The sequence below is a fragment of the Myotis davidii genome, unplaced genomic scaffold, assembly GCF_000327345.1.
Source record: "Myotis davidii unplaced genomic scaffold, ASM32734v1 scaffold123, whole genome shotgun sequence".
NCBI classification, from domain to species: Eukaryota; Metazoa; Chordata; class Mammalia; order Chiroptera; family Vespertilionidae; genus Myotis; species Myotis davidii.
The window spans coordinates 2640353-2648342 of record NW_006295391.1 but is presented as its reverse complement, the minus strand read 5'-3'; the positions used below and the strand labels follow the sequence as shown (position 1 = coordinate 2648342).

General features: G+C 34.9%; 1 long non-coding RNA gene across 1 annotated transcript in view; it reads left to right on the top strand.

The window, feature by feature from the left end:
* Positions 1–6384, top strand: part of LOC107184132 — a 37769-nt gene extending 31385 nt beyond the window's left edge. The window contains exon 3 of the long non-coding RNA XR_001514955.1: positions 6241–6384. This is a non-coding gene — a long non-coding RNA (uncharacterized LOC107184132). The remainder of the gene's footprint in view (positions 1–6240) is intronic.
* Positions 6385–7990: the final 1606 nt, after the last annotated feature.

The following is a 7990-nucleotide window of genomic DNA, read 5'->3' as shown; positions in this document are numbered from 1 at the left end:
TCTCATTTTGGGTATTCACTTGCATGTAAAGTACTTATTTATTATATAATGTTACAATTATTAAAATAAATCCTTGAAGACAGACCCAGAGAACACATGAGCCAACAAAACCTACCTAACAAACAAACAAAAAAAAGAAATAAAGATCCGAAGAGGAGGGTGTGACTTTCTATGATCATGCACATGAAATCTTCCAACTCATCAAGAAGACATATTTTGTAAGGAGTGTTTAGAGAGGTACCCCTGTTCTCTCCACTCTGTGATCCTGTAGGTGTGGTGCTGAAAGGCAGTGAATGGTTGCAGTGTTGGAAACAGAAAGAGGAATGGCTAACCCCAGAGCCGCTGAGAATTGTGTGTGTGTGTGTGTGTGTGTGTGTGTGTGTGTGTGTGTAAAGGCAAAAATCCAAGGAGAACAATACAATTTCTGTGTAAATATTCTATACATTATGGAGTTTTACCACTGCTGTGTGGAGCACAATTAACATATTTTTAGGTAAAGTATAATTACTATGACTTTATTTCCTAAGCCAAAGTTCATGCTACTCAACCCAATTTATAAATGTGGAGGCTGAAGCTAGAGACCATTTCCCCAAGGTCACACAAATGACTCACGGCAAATCCAGGAAATCATTCCGTCTGACTCCAAGGCTGTGCTCATAACCTGCCTAACACAGAATACCCCGTGAACTTATGAATATAGACATAAACTCGTGGAAAAAAATAGAAACAGGATACTTAAATTTGACATTGTCATAGAAAATAGGTTGCCTATTGTTTATGTATAAGAGCTATGAATAAGGAATAAATTGCAGACTGATGATGGTTTGAATTTTGTTTATTCTGAGGCTTGGGAAAGCTCATGAAATAGTTAATTCTTAGAAAAATTTCCCTTTTAAGTATTGGAGTGTAAAAATGCTTGAAATGTCTTAACATTCTTAGATACATTAGACATGGATTTTATGACACAGTGATATTTTCATATGTTCCAAAATGTTATGGAAAACTTCACACTTCCGTGATAATTCTTCAAACAGGAAGAATTCCTTAGCAAGTCTTGAGATAAAGATTCCTGGCTTAAGCTGCTGCCTCACCCTTTCTGCTTTGGTTTTGAGAGACATTTGGGGTTCACTGGCTTTGTGTTATTGGTGACCTTGTGAATCCACTAAAGGTACAAATAATGACAGAACTGACTCAGAGTATTTGAGCTTTAGAAGGTTGGGTTTAGCACAAACATAGCCTATCAGAGAGCAAAACTGGTCCCTAGTAATCCCTTGCCTGGTCTGCTAGCTGAAAGAGTCTGAGGCCACTCACGCTTAGGAAATATTTAACATTTTTGGAACTGGCAGAATTGGTTGGACTGGAATTTTCTCCACTTGTAGTTTTCTGTTTATTTCTTTTTTTCCGTGGTGTGTGTGTGAGTGTGAGTGTGTGTGTGTGTGTGTGTGTGTGTGCACAACAGGTGACATCACCATGCAATTTTTATTGTTTCAATAAAGCCCCTTGGAAATTAGGTGTGGAAAACACCACACAAAGGCTGCTTCCCCCAGCAGCACAGGGGACACTGATGTAACCATTGTTTTCACCTAATGAAGATGAGTTTCCAGCTGTCACAGCACCCAATGGGCTTAAACTCTGTCTGATAAAACGTATCGCTGCACTGCATCCAGCCTGGATGTTTATTTCTAAGTAATTTCAGATAAGAATTGGTAAATTAAAAAATCGGGTAACAAACACTTTGAGAATCCTGTTACTCCTGAAAAATAAAATGAAAGCTAAACATTCCTTCAACATCTTTAACCTCACATGCAACTTATTCCCTGCTCATCTCTCCAATCCCATTTGTCATGCTTGGTGTGATTGGGAACAACGCAAGAAAGGCCTGTGGAAATGTCATGGCGTAAATAACTGCTATGGATGACAGACACTTGTGCCTATTTTCTCAGTGACTTTTCCCCACCACCCATGAGCAAGGCAGGAGAGACAGCACTGCCCCCATTTTACAGATAAGTAAACTGAAGCACAGAGATATCCATAACATATCCAGGACCACATAGCAGATGTCATCAGGATATGACTTGAAGATTGCTTGATTCCAAAGCCCGGCCTCATCATACTTTTCACCAAAAGACTACATTTAATGAACATTTTTAGTGACAATTAAGATTTTGGATAAGAGAGTAACATCGAGTAGGCAAGGTAAGATTGAGCCATTTATAGGCTCCACTAGAGAGCTCATAAATAGCTACAATTGACAGATTTCACTGAGGACAGATGGCAGTTTTGGCTGGGATCAGCTCGATTCCTCGAAGGGAATTCTGTGCTATCAGTGTTGGTCTCTCCTCCACACATTTGGGCTGGCTCAGTGTGGAGTGGGCTGAGAGGATTCATCTGGCTTGATGTGAATCTTAATATTTCACAATGTCAGAATCGAAATAAAAGGAAAAGTATGTCCTTTCCTCTTTCTAAAAATACTGCCATGACGAGACATGAAATGTAGCTTGAAGAAAAATAAACCTGGAATTCTTATCTTCTGTTATGGATTATTGATACTGGTGGCCAATAAGCAAGTTATATTTTAGGCTCAAATTAAAGTCATTTTTTCCTTCCAAACTGTTCCAAATCTAATTGACCAGGCACTGTTCCACTTTATATTCTTATTTATTTAAAGTAAATATAGTCCATATGTTTCACATTCATTTATACTTAACTCATCAAAATGCTATTTGGCAACAGGCATTCAATGTCCCCCAGAAGATTCTTGAGGTGCCTTTGATAAAATTTAATTCTTACAGCCAAGAAATAATATTTTTCCTGGAAAGAAACAAAGTTCTCAAAGGGCTCTAGGTCAGTTCAAAGCTCCATTCAAAATGGGTTATGAAAGGTTAAGTTTGGAAGAATGTTTTGGTATAATTCACTGTTCTCTAAAACTGCCAGTGGAGATTGCTGGATAAGGGGTTATTGGATTCCTCAAACTGAGTAACTTAACATCTGCTGCCCAAATAAAGAGATTAACAGATGACTATCCTATTTACTAAAATGTGTAATGATATGTTTAAAACATTATGAGCTCTGAATACATAGTGGAACTTTGGATATTTGACTACTAAACATTAAAAGCAAATGACTTACTAGTAAATAATATTGCCAAAGGCTTCTATATTTAAAAAATGGAAATATATGTTTGAAAATAATAATGTAAACATTTCATTAAAATGGATACAAGACAGAAGAAAACACATAAACACACATATAAATGGGAAATTAACATATGCAAAAATATTTGGTTGTATTAATAGTCAAATGCATGCAAATTAAAACAACGAGTTATAACTTTTAACTAGCAAATTGGAAAAATGATGTTAAAATATTAAAAGCTACCAAAACTTTTTTGATAATATGTTGGTTGAAGTGTAAACTGGTACAGTTTTCCTAGAAATGCATTTAATTATATGAATTTTTATTCTTAAAAGAGTTCATATCCTTTCATTCAATAAACTTCTAGGAATCTATCCAAAGTGGTGGACAAAGATTTATATGCCAAACTATTTATAGAATTGCTATTTTTAATAGCAAACATAAAGCCAATATTTCTAATAATAGAGTTAAATAAATTATGGTTAAATAAATTAGGTACATTGCATAGGCTATTATTCATCTACTAACATCACATTATATAGTTTAATATCATGGGAAATGCTATTGTATAAATGGAAAAAGTAGGAAAAAACCCTTTAATATATAATCCCAATTTTGTAAAAACAAAACCAGACATGCAAATACATGAAACACATATTTAAAAGAAACCAGTTGTTATCACTTGATGATGAGAATATGTGATTTTAATTTTCTTTTTTTAGCTTTCTGCATGTAAAAACAATGAGTGTGTGTTAAAGTTATAATCATAAAACACAATAAATATTGCTTATATTAATAGCATTCTTACTGGAACTGATAAATAAATTCAGTAAAGTACAAGGATACAAAGTAAATATCCAGAAATTGGTTGTATTCTTAAACACCAATAATGGATTATCAGAAAGGAAAACAAAAGAACAATTCCATTTACAATTGCATAAAAAATACCTAGGAATAAATTTAACCAATGAGGTAAAAGACCTATACGGAGAAAATTATGATACTGAAGAAATTAATGATTCAAATAAATGGAAGCATATAGCATGCTCATGGATAGGAAGAATGAACATTGTTAAAGTGACCATACTATGCTAAGCAATTTATAGATTCATTATAATTTGTATCAAAATACTAATGGTGTATTTCAAAGACTAGAACAAGTAATTCAAAAATTTATATGAAACACAAAAGACCCTGTATAGCCACAGCAATCTTGAGAAAGAAGAACAAATTTGGAGGAATCACACTGCCTAGTATCAAACTATACTACAAAGCCATAGTAATCAAAATAGCATGGTACTGACATAAAAACAGATATATGGATCAATGGAACAGAATAAAGAGCTCAGAAACAAACCCATGCCTATATGGTCAATTAATATTTAACAGAGGAGTCAAGAACATACAATAGGGTACAGATGGCATATTCAATAAATAGTGTTGGGAAAATTGGACAGATATGTGCAAAAAAAGAAACTAGACCATCTTCTTACACCATATATAAGAATAAACTCAAAATAGATTAAAGAATTAAGTGCAAGGTAAAGAAAAGAAAAAAGAAACAAATGGGACTACATCAAACTAAAAAGGTTTTGCACATTGAAGGAAACCATCAATAAGTAAAGACAAACCACTTAATGGGAGAACATATTCACCAATGATTCATCTGATAAGGGGTTAATATCCAAAATTTATGAAGAACTCAAACAACTCAACTCCAAAAAAACAAACAATCTAATTATAAAAATCGTCAAAGGACCTGAACAGACACTTCTCCAAAGAGGACATACAGATGGCCAATAGACAGTGTCACTAATCATCAGAGAAATGCAAATTAAAACCATAATGAGACATTTCATACCTGTCAGAATAGCTATCATCAATAAATCAACAAACAAGTATTGATGAAGTTATGGAGAAAAGGAAACTTCGCATATTGTTGGTGGGAATGCAAATTAGTACAGCCACTGTGGAAAACAGTAGGGAGGGTCTTCAAAATATTAAAAATGGAGCTGCCTTATGACCCAGAGATTCTACTTCTGGGTATGTACCCAAAGAAACCCAAAACACTAATTTGAAAGAATATATGCACCGCTATGTCATTATGGTGTTATTTACAATAGCCAATTATGGAAGCAGTCCAAGTGCCCATTGTAGATGAGATAAAAAAAAGCTGTGGTACATGCCATGGAATATTACCTTGTCATAAAAAATAACAAAATCTTACTATTTTTGACAGCCTGGATGAACCTAGAGGGTGTTATACTAAGTGAAATAAGTAAGTCAGAGAAAGACAAATACCATATGATTTCACTTACATGTGGAATCTAAAGGACAATATAAACAAACCAACAAAACACAAATAGACTCATGGTTCCTGGGGGAAGGGAAGGTTAGGGAATTGAGATAAAAAGTGAAGAGATTTAGAAGTACAGATTGGTAGTTAGAAAATAGTCATGTGATGTAAAGTAAAGCATAGGAAATATAGCCAATAATATTGTAATAACTCTGTATGGTGCCAGTTGGGTACTGAAAATATCAGGGGGGTCATGTATAAGATTGTCTAACCAGTATGCTATACACCTGAAACTAATATACAATAATATTGAGTATAAACTGTAATTGAAACAATTTAAAATTTTTTGAAAAATAAGTAAAAGAAAAAATAGAATTATTTGAATTTTCAGCAGGCTAAAGTGGTGGAAGTAATATATTCACCAAAAACTGAAATGGTCTTCTTTGGGTTTTGCAATGACCATTAAATAACTGACTCTTTTTCATTCTATGTCTTCATGGCTGTAGCATAGCTATCTTTGAAAAATAGTCTTTCAATAAAATATAATATCCTGTCTTTATATCCTAGTAAAAATAATCCAGAGGAAGCACCAGTCATTCTCCTTTATCAGTTAAAAATATGCCCATAATGAATATCAGAAGAGATTTCTGAATATAATGTAGTTGAGTGTTTCTTTAAGATATCTTGCTCTTTAGTTTGATGGTAACGTAATTTTTTGAATAAGCCAGTTAGTTGAAGAAAACATCCTTTCAGAAGGCATTTTCCCCATGAGTTTAGAGTTTATTGGTTTGATTTATCTTTCTCACTAGGTAGACAGGAGTTTGGATGCACAGCAGAAAATGTGGTTGAGAAATTGGAAAGCTACTACAAACATACTCTGGTCTGGAGAGGCAGTATGAAGTGTGCATTGAAGGAAGACCTGGGACTGCATTTTAGCTCTGTCACCTCGAGGGTGAGTGAACTTGTGCAATCATGTTGTAACTTTTATCTTATCTATCTCAAAGGGTTCTTGTGAAGAATACATGTGTATTCTATGTGTGCGTTGTTATTGTCATCATACAATTTAAAGTTGATGGTAATAGGAACTAGGCCAGGGGTGGGCAAACTTTTTGACTCAAGGGCCACAATGGGTTCTTAAACTGGACCAGAGGGCCAGAACAAAAGCATGGATGGAGTGTTTGTGTGAACTAATATAAATTCAAAGTAAACATCATTACATAAAAGGGTACGGTCTTTTTTTTCAATAGTTTTATTCATTTCAAAAGGGCCGGATCCGGCCTGCAGGCCGTAGTTTGCCCATGGCTGAACTAGGCTCTGGTCTTACCTCACTATTGATGGGTTGGACCTGAGGTTTCTTGGTAGAAGTTATTCAATAGTCACTGAAATTTCCAATCCAGTCCTTCATTAATGTTCCTAGAGGTTTTAATTTAAGTGTGAGAAATATGGATTCTTTACCTTTGTTTGCTGGTAGCCATACTCTGTAATCTCTCTGGAAGCCCTGAAGAACAACTATTCTTTAAAATATATTTATTTTAATATGTTTATAGTAAACTGCAAAAGTAATAAAACCGTGAGCCAGACATCTGTTTACTTTTTAACCGCATCATATCTGTGTGCACCTTAATTTGAAAATAAGTCAGCAAACTGAGAAGTAATAATTTGTGAAAAAAGCTGTACATGCCCTTTTGTAATGTATTTATAGTTTTGAAAAGTTAGAAAGGAAAACTATCCTGCATCAGGGAGTATAGTGGAGCTTCAGACTGAGGCACTCTCAGTGATGGGACTGGAGAGAGACACTCACAGGAAAGTGGAATCTGAATTTGGAGAAAGTAGTTGGCAATTGTGTGTCAAACAATCCCATGATGGGATTTTTAAACTCCAGGCAGCAGACTTTAATTGGCCTGGACAGAAAAAAAAATAGACAATTTAAATCCATGAAGGAACAAAGCCATTTCTGGGGAAAAAAGTAAACATTTTTCCTTATCAGACTGGAAAAAATGAAGGTCAGGAACACTATGGACACTGGGGCAGGCCAGATAGTGAGGGGAAATGATGACCTTTTGGTCGATACTTTGGCTATGCTTCCTAAAAGTTAAATTTAGATTTCTCAATAAGAACTTATTTTCTCACGTAAGTGTTGTTTTAACTGAGGTATTGTCTTTTCATAATAATCAATATTAATTTTTATGTAGAAAAACTTCAAGTGGGCAAGTGTTTATTTTATTCTTTTAAAAAATGTGAACTGAATACCCACTCAGTAAAGAGCATTTTGCTAGTCTAAAATTTTATTATAAAATTCATAGGCTCATGAATAATTCAGTCTAGAGGTCATTAGATGGGAATGAGCAAGACTAGGCTACTGTGTAGGAAGGTGAGGGAGTGAAGTTGGGTGGGGACAGGCTGGCATGGGAAATCAGAGCCTGAGTAGGATGAGAAGGGCATCCCTGGGAGTGGGGGGGAGCCATGGCAGCATCAGGAGAATGGGGACGTATGGGAAGGCTGACCCAATAAGTAAATAAATTGAGGATAATGGTTTCATACAATTTAGTAAGAGAGTTA